Source organism: Ranitomeya imitator, chromosome 5 (assembly GCF_032444005.1).
Source record: "Ranitomeya imitator isolate aRanImi1 chromosome 5, aRanImi1.pri, whole genome shotgun sequence".
Taxonomy (NCBI): domain Eukaryota; kingdom Metazoa; phylum Chordata; class Amphibia; order Anura; family Dendrobatidae; genus Ranitomeya; species Ranitomeya imitator.
In genome coordinates, this window is record NC_091286.1 from 713,490,417 (window position 1) to 713,505,906 (window position 15,490).

The 15,490-nt window shown below is 47.6% G+C and overlaps 1 protein-coding gene across 2 annotated transcripts in view; it reads left to right on the forward strand.

The window, feature by feature from the left end:
• LOC138638937 (zinc finger protein 436-like) overlaps window positions 1–15,490 on the forward strand; it is a 120,440-nt gene that overhangs the window by 69,035 nt on the left and 35,915 nt on the right. The window contains exon 4 of one of the 2 annotated variants that reach the window (XM_069728695.1): window positions 10,971–11,105. The exons of the other annotated variant lie outside the window; for it this stretch is intronic. The gene's annotated coding sequence lies outside the window, so the exon portion shown is untranslated. The remainder of the gene's footprint in view (window positions 1–10,970; window positions 11,106–15,490) is intronic. 2 annotated transcript variants of the gene reach the window in all.

Below are 15,490 nucleotides of genomic sequence, written 5' to 3' on the forward strand. Positions count from 1 at the left end.
AGATCCTTATCCTCCTTCGGAATAACCACTATAATAGCCTCCCTCATAGATGCTGGGAGATACCCTTGGCATCCAGCCTCCTCCAGTACTAACTTTAATCTGGGAATCAGCACTTCCTCCAAACTTTTATAGATTTCGGCTGGTAACCCATCAACCCCAGGTGCCTTCCCATTAGCCATAGACTTCAGCGCCCGACTCAGTTCCTCCTCGGTGATAGGGGCATCGAGGCTCACCCTATCCTCCTCACTCAATTTCGGAAGACCCAGACTCTCAAGGAAAGTCTCCGTATCTCCGGCTGACTCATTGACCCTGGAGGAATATAAGTCCGCGTAAAAGTCCGCAAAGACCTTTATAATTTCAGGTGTTTCAGATACCCTGCTCCCCCCATCTGAAACCAACGAATGTACATACGAGGTACCACGCTGAGCCGCGGCTAGCACCGATAGCATGTGTCCCACTGTTTCTCCCTCCTGAAAATAAGCCACCCTCTGAAACTCCCGCTTCCTTTCAGCTTTTCCCAGCAGAATCTTTTCCATACAATTTTGCGCTGTTCTCAACCTTTTCTCTGCCTCAGAAGTCCCCAGCACTACCATCTCGTCCTCCGCGGCTTTCAACTCTTCCAATGCCACTCTCTCCGCTTCCCTTGTCCTCCTCTTACACCTACTAATGTCTCTAAATAGTAACCCTCTCAGGTACGCTTTCATTGCATCCCAAACAGTTAGAGCATCTGTACTCCCATCATTTAACGCAAAGAATTCCGTCACCTCCTTCCCTATACCGTCCAAATCAATACTCTGTAACCAGTTAGGATGGATCTTCCATTCTCTCCCACTTGCGGTCCGTGTCCCCAACAACCTAACCTCCACCTCAATTGGACTGTGATCCGAAAGGGCCCTCGGCAGATAACGCACCTCTCCCACCATTGTGTCCAACAGGCGGTTACCCAACGCCATATCAATTCTGGATAGCGTAGCACGAGCCGGCGAGTAGCACGAGTACCCTCTCTCCCCAACATGTCTAACTCTCCATAGATCAATCATGCCTATTTCACGCACATAGGTACCAAATGTTGTAGTGTGCCCCTCCGACCTGTTCTGGGTGTTCTTATTTTTATCCCAAAAGTCATCACAGATATTGTTCAAATCCCCAATAATTAAGATTGGCAGTGGTTCCCATCGTCCCACCCTCTCCAATACCTCCCTGATCTTCTTACTTGAATATGGAGGTGGAATATACATTGCCGCAACACACAATCTCACTCCATACAATATACATTGTATCACCACATACTGACCCTCAGCATCCACGCATACTTTCACCTCTTCATACTGCACTCCCACCGGCACCAACACTGACACACCTCTTGAGTACGTCGAAAAGGTAGAATGATACCCCTTCTGTATCCAACGTCTATTCAGTACGTCCACTTTCTCCTGTATCAAGTGCGTCTCTAGCAAGCATATCATAGAAGCCCGCTGATCCTTCGCATACTGCAAGCTCGCAGCTCTCCTAGATTTATCCGCCAGACCTCTCACATTCCAACTCAAAATCTTAAAGCGGTCCCCTATTATGTGACTCATCATCCTTAGTTATGTCAATACTCCCCGTTCTGAGCTGTCTAACTTCCCTCCCCACCCTTACCCCTACCCCCCCTCCCCCACACCCCCCAATACTATACATTCTGCCTCTTATCAAGAGTGGGGCACCATCACCCATTGCGAACACTCTTGTTAACGTAACCTTCTCCTTCCGCCTCCCGCTACCGTTTATAACAGAATTCGGCGCAATTCTTAGAAGAACAATATAATTCAACCTGTATTAAATTACAACTGCAAGAAACTAAATAAACTTTTAGTACGCTGCACACCCTTCCTCCCTCGTACTTCTCCGCCGCATCAGCACACCCAGTACATTCCCTGAATAATACCCAGCTCCACCCTCCAACCTTCACATTTCAATTACCAATGTACTGTCAGTCCATCTCTTTTTCCCCTGTTTGAAAGAATTAAAATACCTCCCGACTAACCCACCCCACATTTTCAATCTCCTTTCTCTTTAAGTTTTTTAGCGTTAAGATCTATCCACTGGGTAGCGTCCTCCGGCGTCTGGAAAAAATGAATCTTATCCAACGCTACCACTCTCAGTCGTGCCGGAAACATCATGGAGTATTGCACTCCCAGTTCTCTCAGCCGTCTCTTGATACCCGTGAACATCATCCGTTGTTTCTGTACCAGGGCGGAATAGTCAGGGTAAATAGCAACTCTTTGACCTCCAATTGTCAGATCCGTCATGTCTCTAGCTTTCCTCAGGATAATGTCTCTGTCTCTGTAGTTTAGGATTTTGGCAAGCATGGTACGGGGATTTGCTCCAGGGACAGGTGGTTTCGGTGGGACCCTGTGGGCTCTTTCTACCGCAAATACTTTTGTCAGTGCTGCATCACCAAAAGTCTCAAGGAGCCAGCTTTCAATATACTCCGTGGGATTCCTCCCCTCAATTTTTTCAGGGACACCCACTATACGAATGTTATTTCTTCTGGACCTGTTCTCCAGATCCTCATTTTTTGCAGCCAGCTCCGATATTGCCTGAGTAAACTTCCTCTCCGCTTTCTGCAGCTGCACTATATGGTCTTCTGCCGTGCTCACTCTTTCCTCCACAGCCCCCACACGTTTGTCAATCTTCTGCAGGGCTGCATTTATCTGGGCTGTATCCCCCTTGACCTCCTGTAGCTGCTGGGTGAGGGATTGTTTGCATGCTGATACCAGTGCAAAAACATCTCTAAGAGTGGGCTCTGCTCCTGACTCCTTATCTTCAGATCCCCCTACTACCACTGCCATGTCACCATCCCTGCTCCCCTGTTGTACCTCCTGCTCCTCTGCTGGGCTTTCCTCCTCTCCTTCTGTGTCTGTGTCTGCTCCGGCATCCTCCTCTGCTTTTCCTGTGTTCCCTGCGGCCTCCACTCTAGCAAACTGCTGGAGCTTTGCCGCCGCCGCCATTCTCTTCTGGCATGCCGCGTTGTCCTTCTCCGCCTTCTCTCTGGCGTCGGCGCCATCTTGGCTGATCCCAGCCTCGCCGGCTCCTGCATCTCTTTGCCTCCTCCTGGTCATATTTGTTGACCTCGAGGCCGCCTCTATTCACCGCCGCACTCCCGGGACTTTCCTGCAGCCGGTAAGCGCCTTGAATCGCCGCTCAGCTGCGGCTTATAAGGATAAATTGAGCGTTAGCAGCGGGAGCGCTCTGTCACACGTCCGCTCACATGGACGTTCAGGCCACGCCCCCCCGGTAGGTCCTTCCTTGCCGTGTCATTGGTGCCAACATGTATCAGAAGAAATGGGTGGACGTCCTTGGAGCTGAAGAGCTTTGGTATCCTATCGGTCACATCCTTGATCATCGCACCTGGAAGGCAGCATACTTCTCTTGCAGTTATGTCCGGTCTGCAGATGGCTGCTTCGGTGCCTCTCAGTAGTGAGTCTCCCACCACCACCACTCTTCGTTGCTTCTTGGCTGTACTTTTTGCTGTCACTTGTTGCTGTGTGCCCTTTTCTTTTTTTGCTTGCTGGTATTGCTTCATTCTTAGGTGTGCCATCTTCATCCTCTACAAAGATTTGATATCGGTTCTTCAGTTGTGTGGTTGGTGATTTCTCCATGGTCTTCTTGCTTCTTTTGGGCATCCTGATCAGCAGAAACAAAGCATCTCAGATATGTTTCCAAAGTCTGATTAGTTAGGAAAAAGACAAATCAATGCCCATCCTAACACAAAAGGATCGCCAAAACCTCGAAACAAACTGGGAACCTCTGTCCGAAACGATGTTCTCCGGAATACCATGTAAACGAACCACATGCTGGAAAAATAACGGCACCAAATCAGAGGAGGAAGGCAATTTAGACAAGGGTACCAAATGGACCATCTTAGAAAAGCGATCACAAACCACCCAAATGACCGACATCTTTTGAGAGACGGGGAGATGCGAAATAAAATCCATAGAAATATGCGTCCAGGGCCTCTTCGGGACCGGCAAGGGCAAAAGCAACCCACTGGCACGAGAACAGCAGGGCTTAGCCCGAGCACAAGTCCCACAGGACTGCACAAAAGAACGCACATCCCGTGACAAAGACGGCCACCAAAAGGATCTAGCCACCAAATCTCTGGTACCAAAGATTCCAGGATGCCCAGCCAACACTGAACAATGAATCTCAGAGATAACCCTACTAGTCCATCTATCAGGGACAAACAGTTTCTCCGCTGGGCAACGGTCAGGTCTATCAGCCTGAAATTTTTGCAGCACCCGCCGCAAATCAGGGGAGATGGCAGACAAAATTACCCCCTCTTTAAGAATACCCGCCGGCTCAGGAACACCCGGAGAGTCAGGCACAAAACTCCTTGACAGGGCATCAGCCTTCACATTCTTAGAGCCCGGAAGGTACGAAACCACAAAATCAAAACTGGAGAAAAACAACGACCATCGAGCCTGTCTCGGATTCAACCGTTTGGCAGACTCAAGATAAGTCAAATTCTTGTGATCCGTCAAGACCACCACGCGATGCTTGGCTCCTTCAAGCCAATGACGCCACTCCTCGAATGCCCACTTCATGGCCAACAACTCTCGATTACCAACATCATAATTGCGCTCAGCAGGCGAAAACTTTCTAGAAAAGAAAGCTCATGGCTTCATCACCGAGCCATCAGAACTTCTTTGCGACAAAACAGCCCCTGCTCCAATCTCAGAAGCATCAACCTCAACCTGAAACGGGAGCGAAACATCTGGCTGGCACAACACAGGGGCAGAAGAAAAACGACGCTTCAACTCCTGAAAAGCCTCTACAGCTGCAGAAGACCAATTGACCACATCAGCACCCTTCTTGGTCAAATCAGTCAACGGTTTAGCAACACTAGAAAAATTAGCGATGAAGCGCCGATAGAAATTAGCAAAGCCCAGGAACTTTTGCAGGCTCTTCACAGATGTCGGCTGAATCCAATCGTAAATGGCCTGGACTTTAACATGGTCCATCTCGATAGTAGAAGGGGAAAAAATGAACCCCAAAAATGAAACCTTCTGAACTCCAAAGAGACACTTTGACCCCTTCACAAACAAGGAATTCGCACGAAGGACCTGGAACACCATTCTGACCTGCTTCACATGAGACTCCCAATCATCCGAAAAGACCAAAATATCATCCAAATACACAATCAGGAATTTATCCAGGTACTCTCGGAAGATGTCATGCATAAAGGACTGAAATACTGATGGAGCATTGGAAAGCCCGAATGGCATAACCAGGTACTCAAAATGGCCCTCGGGCGTAATAAATGCTGTTTTCCATTCATCGCCCTGTTTAATACGCACAAGATTATACGCCCCTCGAAGATCTATCTTGGTGAACCAACTAGCCCCTTTAATACGAGCAAACAAATCAGACAGCAACGGCAAAGGATACTGAAATTTGACTGTAATTTTATTAAGAAGGCGGTAATCAATGCAAGGTCTCAAAGAACCATCCTTCTTGGCCACAAAAAAGAACCCTGCTCCTAACGGTGATGACGACGGGTGAATATGGCCTTTCTCCAAGGATTCCTTTATATAACTCCGCATAGCGGCGTGTTCTGGCACAGATAAATTGAACAATCGGCCCTTAGGAAACTTACTACCAGGAATCAAATTAATTGCACAATCGCAGTCCCTATGAGGAGGTAGGGCACTGGCTTTGGGCTCATCAAATACATCCCGATAATCCGACAAAAACTCTGGAACTTCAGAAGGAGTGGAAGACGAAATTGACAAAAATGGAACATCACCATGTACCCCCTGGCAACCCCAGCTGGACACGACATAGATTTCCAGTCCAATACTGGATTATGAACCTGTAGCCATGGCAACCCCAAAACGACCACATCATGCAGATTATGCAACACCAAAAAGCGGATATCCTCCTGATGTGCAGGAGCCATGCACATGGTCAATTGGGTCCAGTACTGAGGCTTATTCTTGGCCAAAGGCGTAGCATCAATTCCTCTCAATGGAATAGGATACTGCAAGGGCTCCAAGAAAAAAACCACAGCGCCTAGCATACTCCAAGTCCATCAAATTCAGGGCAGCGCCTGAATCCACAAATGCCATAACAGAATAGGATGACAAAGAGCAAATCAGAGTAACGGACAATAGAAATTTAGACTGTACCGTACCAATGGTGGCAGACCTAGCGAACCGCTTAGTGCGCTTAGGACAATCGGAGATAGCATGAGTGGAATCACCACAGTAAAAACATAGCCCATTCCGACGTCTGTGTTCTTGCCGTTCAGCTCTGGTCAAAGTCCTATCACATTGCATAGGCCCTGGCCCATGCTCAGATAGTACCGCCAAATGGTGCACAGCTTTACGCTCACGCAAGCGTCGATCGATCTGAATGGCCAAAGACATAGACTCATTCAGACCAGCAGGCATGGGAAATCCCACCATGACATCCTTAAGGGCTTCAGAGAGACCCTTTCTGAAGATTGCTGCCAGGGCACATTCATTCCACTGAGTGAGCACAGACCACTTTCTAAACTTCTGACAATATATCTCGGCTTCATCCTGACCCTGACACAGAGCCAGCAAGATTTTCTCTGCCTGATCCACTGAATTAGGTTCGTCATAAAGCAATCCAAAAACGCATCAACATCACGCAATGCCGGATCTCCTGGCGCAAGGGAAAATGCCCAGTCTTGAGGGTCACCACGCAACAAAGAAATAATGATCTTTACTTGTTGAACAGGGTCACCTGAGGAGCGAGGTTTCAAGGCAAGAAACAATTTACAATTATTTTTGAAATTCAAGAACTTAGATCTATCACCAAAAAACAAATCAGGAATTGGAATCCTAGGCTCTAATATCGGATTCTGACCCACAAAATCTTGAATGTTTTGTACACTTATAGTGAGATTATCCATCAAAGAGGACAGACCTTGAATGTCCATGTTTACACCTGTGTCCTGAACCACCCAGAGGTAAAGGGGAAAAGAGAGACAAAAAACACTGCAAAGAAAAAAAAAAAGGTCTCACAACTTCTCTTATCCCTCTATTGAGATGCATTAATACTTTTGGCCAGCTGTACTGTTATGACCTGATGGTTAGGACAAGAATGGACCTGATGGTCAAGAGCACCCGGAAAGACCTGATAGCTACAAAAATACAGGACAAGCTCTGGGAAGTGGAAACTCTGCTGACCGCAATCCCTAATCCTATCACACACACTAGAAATAGCCGTGGATTGCTCCTAACGCTCCCTATGCAACTCGACACAGCCTAAGAAACTAGCTAGCCCTAAAGATAGGAAAATAAAGCCTACCTTGCCTCAGAGAAATTCCCCAAAGGAAAAGGCAGCCCCCACATATATTGACTGTGAGTAAGATGAAATCACAAACACAGAGATGAAATAGATATAGCAAAGTGAGGCTCGACTTACTGAACAGACAGAGGATAGGAAAGGCAACTTTGCGGTCAGCACAAAAACCTACAAAAAGCCACGCAGAGAGTGCAGGGAAAAAAAAACCTTCCGCACCGACTCACGGTGCGGAGGCGCCCCTCTGCGTCCCAGAGCTTCCAGCAAGCAAGGCAATATTCACAATAGCAAGCTGGACAGAAAAAATAGCAAACAAGAAAATAGCAAAGAGGAACTTAGCTTCTGCTGGAAATAACAGGTAACCAGAATGATCCAGGAGCGAACTAGACCAATAGTACAACATTGACAGCTGGCATGGGGCAAAGATCCAAGTGGAGTTAAATAGAGCAGCCCACTAACGACTTAGCCTCGTCACCTGTGGAAGGAAACTCAGAAACACCCACAGCCACCAGAGGAAGTCCATGGACAGAACCAGCCGAAGTACCATTCATGACCACAGGAGGGAGCCCGACAACAGAATTCCCAACACTCTCCGCAGCATTCGACACTGTGGATCATCAGCTCCTCCTCACTATGCTACGCTCCATCGGCCTCAAGGACACCGTTCTCTACTGGTTCTCCTCCTATCTCTCTGACCGGTCCTTCACTGTATCTTTTGCTGGTTCCTCCTCCTCTCACCTTCCCCTTACTGTTGGGGTTCCTCAAGGATCAGTCCTAGGCCCCCTCCTCTTCTCTTTGTATACTGCCCCTATTGGACAAACAATCAGTAGATTTGGTTTCCAGTACCATCTCTATGCTGACGACACCTAATTATACACTTCTGCTCCCGATATCACACCGACCTTTTTAGAAAACACCAGTGATTGTCTTACCGCTGCTCTAACATCATGTCCTCCCTCTATCTGAAACTAAACCTGTCAAAAACTGAACTCCTCGTGTTCTCTCCCTCTACTAACCTACCTTTGCCTGACATTGCCATCTCCGTGTGCGGTTCCACCATTACTCCAAAGCAACATGCCCGCTGCCTTGGGGTCATCCTTGATTCTGACCTTTCATTCACCCCCCACATCCGATCACTGGCTCGCTCTTCTTATCTGCACCTCAAAAACATTTCTAGAATTCGCCCTTTTCTTACTTTCGACTCTGCAGAACCTCTTACTGTTTCACTTATTCATTCTCGTCTGGACTATTGTAACTCTCTACTAATCGGCCTCCCTCTTACCAAACTCTCCCCGCTCCAATCTGTCCTGAATGCTGCAGCCAGGATCTTATTCCTCACCAACCGTTACACCGATGCCTCTACCTTGTGCCAGTCATTACACTGGCTACACATCCACTCCAGAATCCAGTACAAAACTACTACCCTCATCCACAAAGCACTCCATGGCTCAGCACCACCCTACATCTCCTCTCTGGTCTCAGTCTACCACCCTACCCGTGCCCTCCGCTCCGCTAATGACCTCAGGTTAGCATCGTCAATAATCAGAACCTCCCACTCCCGTCTCCAAGACTTTACACGTGCTGCGCCGATTCTTTGGAATGCACTACCTAGATTAATACGATTAATCCCCAATCCCCACAGTTTTAAGCGTGCCCTAAAAACTCATTTGTTCAGATTGGCCTACCGCCTCAACACATTAACCTAACGATCCCTGTGTGGCCCATTCAAAAAAAAACAAAACAAACATAATCAGGTTCCTCGTATCATGTTCTATTGCGGGCACATGTCAGCTGACTTGTCGCAGCTTTGAGGTGGGCTCACCCACCTCAAAGCGGGAGATACTGCCAGCTGATGTACTATACCGTCAGCTGGCAGAAAGGGGTTAACGAAAATAAAAATGGTCTATGTTGAGATTTATCCACCTCTATCAGGAAGTGGGCAGGAGAGCAGAAGGAGAGGCCTGCAGCACTGAGGAGAAGCGGGGTGTTATCCGGTAAGAATTGGACCTCCCATTCAGCTCTGTGAAGCTAGATGCACCAAAGGGCAGAAGGAGATGAAATAAGGCACAGAGGGAACTGTAAGAAGGACTTTACTTGTGTATCTACAATCGTCATGCACGTTTAATTTTTTTTCAACTTTTTTTACTCAAATTTTCAGCTGCGTTTCACAGTACCAGGAAAGTCAATGAGACTTCAGAATTCTCGTTCACACACCTTGGTTTTTTTTCCTGACCGTTTTGTTCTAAGAGCTTGGTTCTTACAAGATGCAGCATGTCCCTTGTTTCAGTGTTTTTTTCAGCGTTTTTCACCCATTGAAAGCAATCGGTAGTCCAAAAACGAATCAAAAAATGCAGGTATCAACTTTACCTGTGTTTTTAGTGCCAAAACCTGAAGTTGAATCAGATTTTTTTTTTATGCAGTAAACTTTATTAGCATGCACAAGAGACAAATGAACCCTGACAAAACCACAGTACAAAAAAACACAGCAAAACCTAAGCAAAATACAAAGCAAAAATGAAGCAAAACCTGCTTTTTGTAAGCAGCTTAAATTTGGCATACAAAAGTGCAAACGTGAACATAGCCTAAGATTTGCACTTTTTTTTTGCTTTCCTTAGGATCAGCATTGCAGGACATTAGACACAAGTAGAGGGTTTGGATGTAAGGATTTCTCCAGCAGGGGCTGGAATCGGAGATTCTCACACCCCATCAGTGTCCTCTGAGGAGATCTGTAGGCGTAGAGATGAGTCAGTCGTGGTTCGCAGGGCTCTCGTCCGGTGACTACTGATCCTATCACTGATTGGCTCTGATGAGAAAGGCATTTACCTGACACTGTGAGCCGCTATGAAAGAAATCAGGGGGATAGCATCTCTCTGCCCCGACGCACGTTTCGCCTGTTTGTTCTGGGGGTAGCTACAGACAAAAAGGAAACGTCAAGCATAGAAGTCGGGCCAATGCCAAATGCAAGTGAAGTAAATGTCTTTACAAAGTTCAGTAACCAGAGAGATCTTCATGTTAGGCAAGAAGAGATGTAAGGAGGCTCTGCACCGGCTGAGGTTAGGGGCGACTGGCTCATCCTGGAACCATTATAAAGCCATTTTCACTACAAACACCACTTCTATTTCTTCTTTCCAGAAAAAAAAGGTTACAACTCTCAAAAAATCCTGCAGTCCAAAAAGCCAGAGTTGGCCTAGTCATGATGAGTAGTGATGAGCGAGTGTACTCGTTGCTCGGGTGTCCTCCCAGTATTTGACTGCTCGGAGATTGTTCTGTGCTGAATGATTTACAGCTGCTAGCCAGGCTGAGTACATGTGGGGGTTGTCTGGTTGCTAGGGAATCCCCACATGCAATCAAGCTGGCTAGTAGCTGTAAATCATTCAGCTGAGGTGATGAAAACTAAATCTCCGAGCAGTCACCAAATACTCGGAGGTCACCCTAGCAACGAGAACACTCGCTCCTCACTAATAATGAGGTGAAAGATGAAGGGCGGCCGTAGACTGTGATGTGATGGCAGCTGGGAATCCCTTACTGACATATTTATACGTCTTATCAATGCAGAAAAATGGAAGGAAGATAAAATGTGAGATGAGATCTCCCGAAAAATAAAGTCATAGTGTGCAAAACTCGAGTAAAATAATCAGCGTCTCCCCACACAGGAATACACAGTGGTGAGGAAGACGGCGGGGGGTCCGAGCCCCGACACCAAACCGCCCCCAATCTCACAGATACCTCACAGGAAGCAGAAGATCCTGGAGCTGACCACCAAGATCACTGATCTGCTGACCGGAGAGGTGACTGCTGGGAGATTATACAGTGTACACTGGAGGATTCTGGGGGATGAGGAGAGGAGACTGCTGGGAGATTATACAGTGTACACTGGAGGATTCTGGGTGATGAGGAGAGGAGACTGCTGGGAGATTATACAGTATACACTGGAGGATTCTGGGTGATGAGAGGAGACTGCTGGGAGATTATACAGTATACACTGGAGGATTCTGGGTGATGAGAGGAGACTGCTGGGAGATTATACAGTATACACTGGAGGATTCTGGGTGATGAGACTGCTGGGAGATTATACAGTATACACTGGAGGATTCTGGGTGATGAGGAGACTGCTGGGAGATTATACAGTGTACACTGGAGGATTCTGGGTGATGAGAGGAGACTGCTGGGAGATTACACTGGAGGATTCTGGGTGATGAGAGGTGACTGCTGGGAGATTATACAGTATACACTGGAGGATTCTGGGTGATGAGAGGTGACTGCTGGGAGATTATACAGTGTACACTGGAGGATTCTGGGTGATGAGAGGTGACTGCTGGGAGATTACACTGGAGGATTCTGGGTGATGAGAGGTGACTGCTGGGAGATTATACAGTATACACTGGAGGATTCTGGGTGATGAGAGGAGACTGCTGGGAGATTATACAGTATACACTGGAGGATTCTGGGTGATGAGAGGTGACTGCTGGGAGATTATACAGTGTACACTGGAGGATTCTGGGTGATGAGAGGAGACTGCTGGGAGATTATACAGTGTACACTGGAGGATTCTGGGTGATGAGAGGAGACTGCTGGGAGATTATACAGTATACACTGGAGGATTCTGGGTGATGAGACTGCTGGGAGATTATACAGTGTACACTGGAGGATTCTGGGTGATGAGAGGAGACTGTTGGGAGATTATACAGTATACACTGGAGGATTCTGGGTGATGAGAGGAGACTGCTGGGAGATTATACAGTATACACTGGAGGATTCTGGGTGATGGGAGGAGACTGCTGGGAGATTACACTGGAGGATTCTGGGTGATGAGAGGAGACTGCTGGGAGATTATACAGTGTACACTGGAGGATTCTGGGTGATGAGAGGAGACTGCTGGGAGATTATACAGTATACACTGGAGGATTCTGGGTGATGAGAGGAGACTGCTGGGAGATTATATAGTATACACTGGAGGATTCTGGGTGATGAGTGGAGACTGCTGGGAGATTATACAGTGTACACTGGAGGATTCTGGGTGATGAGAGGAGACTGCTGGGAGATTACACTGGAGGATTCTGGGTGATGGGAGGAGACTGCTGGGAGATTATACAGTGTACACTGGAGGATTCTGGGTGATGAGAGGAGACTGCTGGGAGATTACACTGGAGGATTCTGGGTGATGGGAGGAGACTGCTGGGAGATTACACTGGAGGATTCTGGGTGATGAGAGGAGACTGCTGGGAGATTATATAGTATACACTGGAGGATTCTGGGTGATGAGAGGAGAGGTGACTGCTGGGAGATTATACAGTTTACACTGGAGGATTCTGGGTGATGAGAGGAGACTGCTGGGAGATTATACAGTGTACACTGGAGGATTCTGGGTGATGAGACTGCTGGGAGATTATACAGTATACACTGGAGGATTCTGGGTGATGAGAGGAGACTGCTGGGAGATTATACAGTATACACTGGAGGATTCTGGGTGATGAGAGGAAACTGCTGGGAGATTATACAGTATACACTGGAGGATTCTGGGTGATGAGAGGAGACTGCTGGGGGATTATACAGTGTACACTGGAGGATTCTGTGTGATGAGGAGACTGCTGGGAGATTATACAGTATACACTGGAGGATTCTGGGTGATGGGAGGAGACTGCTGGGAGATTATACAGTATACACTGGAGGATTCTGGGTGATGAGAGGAGACTGCTGGGGGATTATACAGTATACACTGGAGGATTCTGGGTGATGAGAGGAGACTGCTGGGGGATTATACAGTGTACACTGGAGGATTCTGGGTGATGAGGAGACTGCTGGGAGATTATACAGTATACACTGGAGGATTCTGGGTGATGAGACTGCTGGGAGATTATACAGTATACACTGGAGGATTCTGGGTGATGTGAGGAGAGGAGACTGCTGGGAGATTATACAGTATACACTGGAGGATTCTGGGTGATGAGAGGAGACTGCTGGGAGATTATACAGTGTACACTGGAGGATTCTGGGTGATGAGAGGAGACTGCTGGGGGATTATACAGTGTACACTGGAGGATTCTGGGTGATGAGGAGACTGCTGGGAGAGTATACAGTATACACTGGAGGATTCTGGGTGATGTGAGGAGACTGCTGGGAGATTATACAGTATACACTGGAGGATTCTGGGTGATGAGAGGAGACTGCTGGGAGATTATACAGTATACACTGGAGGATTCTGGGTGATGAGAGGAGACTGCTGGGAGAATATACAGTGTACACTGGAGGATTGTGGGTGATGAGGAGACTGCTGGGAGATTATACAGTATACACTGGAGGATTCTGGGTGATGAGAGAAGACTGCTGGGAGATTATACAGTATACACTGGAGGATTCTGGGTGATGAGAGGAGACTGCTGGGAGATTATACAGTATACACTGGAGGATTCTGGGTGATGAGAGGAGACTGCTGGGAGATTATACAGTATACACTGGAGGATTCTGGGTGATGAGAGGAGACTGCTGGGAGATTATACAGTATACACTGGAGGATTCTGGGTGATGAGAGGAGACTGGTGGGAGATTATACAGTGTACACTGGAGGATTCTGGGTGATGAGGAGACTGCTGGGAGATTATACAGTATACACTGGAGGATTCTGGGTGATGAGGAGACTGCTGGGAGATTATACAGTGTACACTGGAGGATTCTGGGTGATGAGAGGAGACTGCTGGGAGATTACACTGGAGGATTCTGGGTGATGAGAGGTGACTGCTGGGAGATTATACAGTATACACTGGAGGATTCTGGGTGATGAGGAGACTGCTGGGAGATTATACAGTGTACACTGGAGGATTCTGGGTGATGAGGAGAGGAGACTGCTGGGAGATTATACAGTATACACTGGAGGATTCTGGGTGATGAGAGGTGACTGCTGGGAGATTATACAGTGTACACTGGAGGATTCTGGGTGATGAGAGGAGACTGCTGGGAGATTATACAGTGTACACTGGAGGATTCTGGGTGATGAGAGGAGACTGCTGGGAGATTATACAGTATACACTGGAGGATTCTGGGTGATGAGACTGCTGGGAGATTATACAGTGTACACTGGAGGATTCTGGGTGATGAGAGGAGACTATTGGGAGATTATACAGTATACACTGGAGGATTCTGGGTGATGAGAGGAGACTGCTGGGAGATTATACAGTATACACTGGAGGATTCTGGGTGATGGGAGGAGACTGCTGGGAGATTACACTGGAGGATTCTGGGTGATGAGAGGAGACTGCTGGGAGATTATACAGTGTACACTGGAGGATTCTGGGTGATGAGAGGAGACTGCTGGGAGATTATACAGTGTACACTGGAGGATTCTGGGTGATGAGAGGAGACTGCTGGGAGATTATACAGTATACACTGGAGGATTCTGGGTGATGAGTGGAGACTGCTGGGAGATTATACAGTGTACACTGGAGGATTCTGGGTGATGAGCGGAGACTGCTGGGAGATTATACAGTGTACACTGGAGGATTCTGGGTGATGAGAGGAGACTGCTGGGAGATTACACTGGAGGATTCTGGGTGATGGCAGGAGACTGCTGGGAGATTACACTGGAGGATTCTGGGTGATGAGAGGAGACTGCTGGGAGATTATATAGTATACACTGGAGGATTCTGGGTGATGAGAGGAGAGGTGACTGCTGGGAGATTATACAGTTTACACTGGAGGATTCTGGGTGATGAGAGGAGACTGCTGGGAGATTATACAGTGTACACTGGAGGATTCTGGGTGATGAGACTGCTGGGAGATTATACAGTATACACTGGAGGATTCTGGGTGATGAGAGGAGACTGCTGGGAGATTATACAGTATACACTGGAGGATTCTGGGTGATGAGAGGAAACTGCTGGGAGATTATACAGTATACACTGGAGGATTCTGGGTGATGAGAGGAGACTGCTGGGGGATTATACAGTATACACTGGAGGATTCTGGGTGATGAGAGGAGACTGCTGGGGGATTATACAGTGTACACTGGAGGATTCTGGGTGATGAGGAGACTGCTGGGAGATTATACAGTATACACTGGAGGATTCTGGGTGATGAGACTGCTGGGAGATTATACAGTATACACTGGAGGATTCTGGGTGATGTGAGGAGAGGAGACTGCTGGGAGATTATACAGTATACACTGGAGGATTCTGGGTGA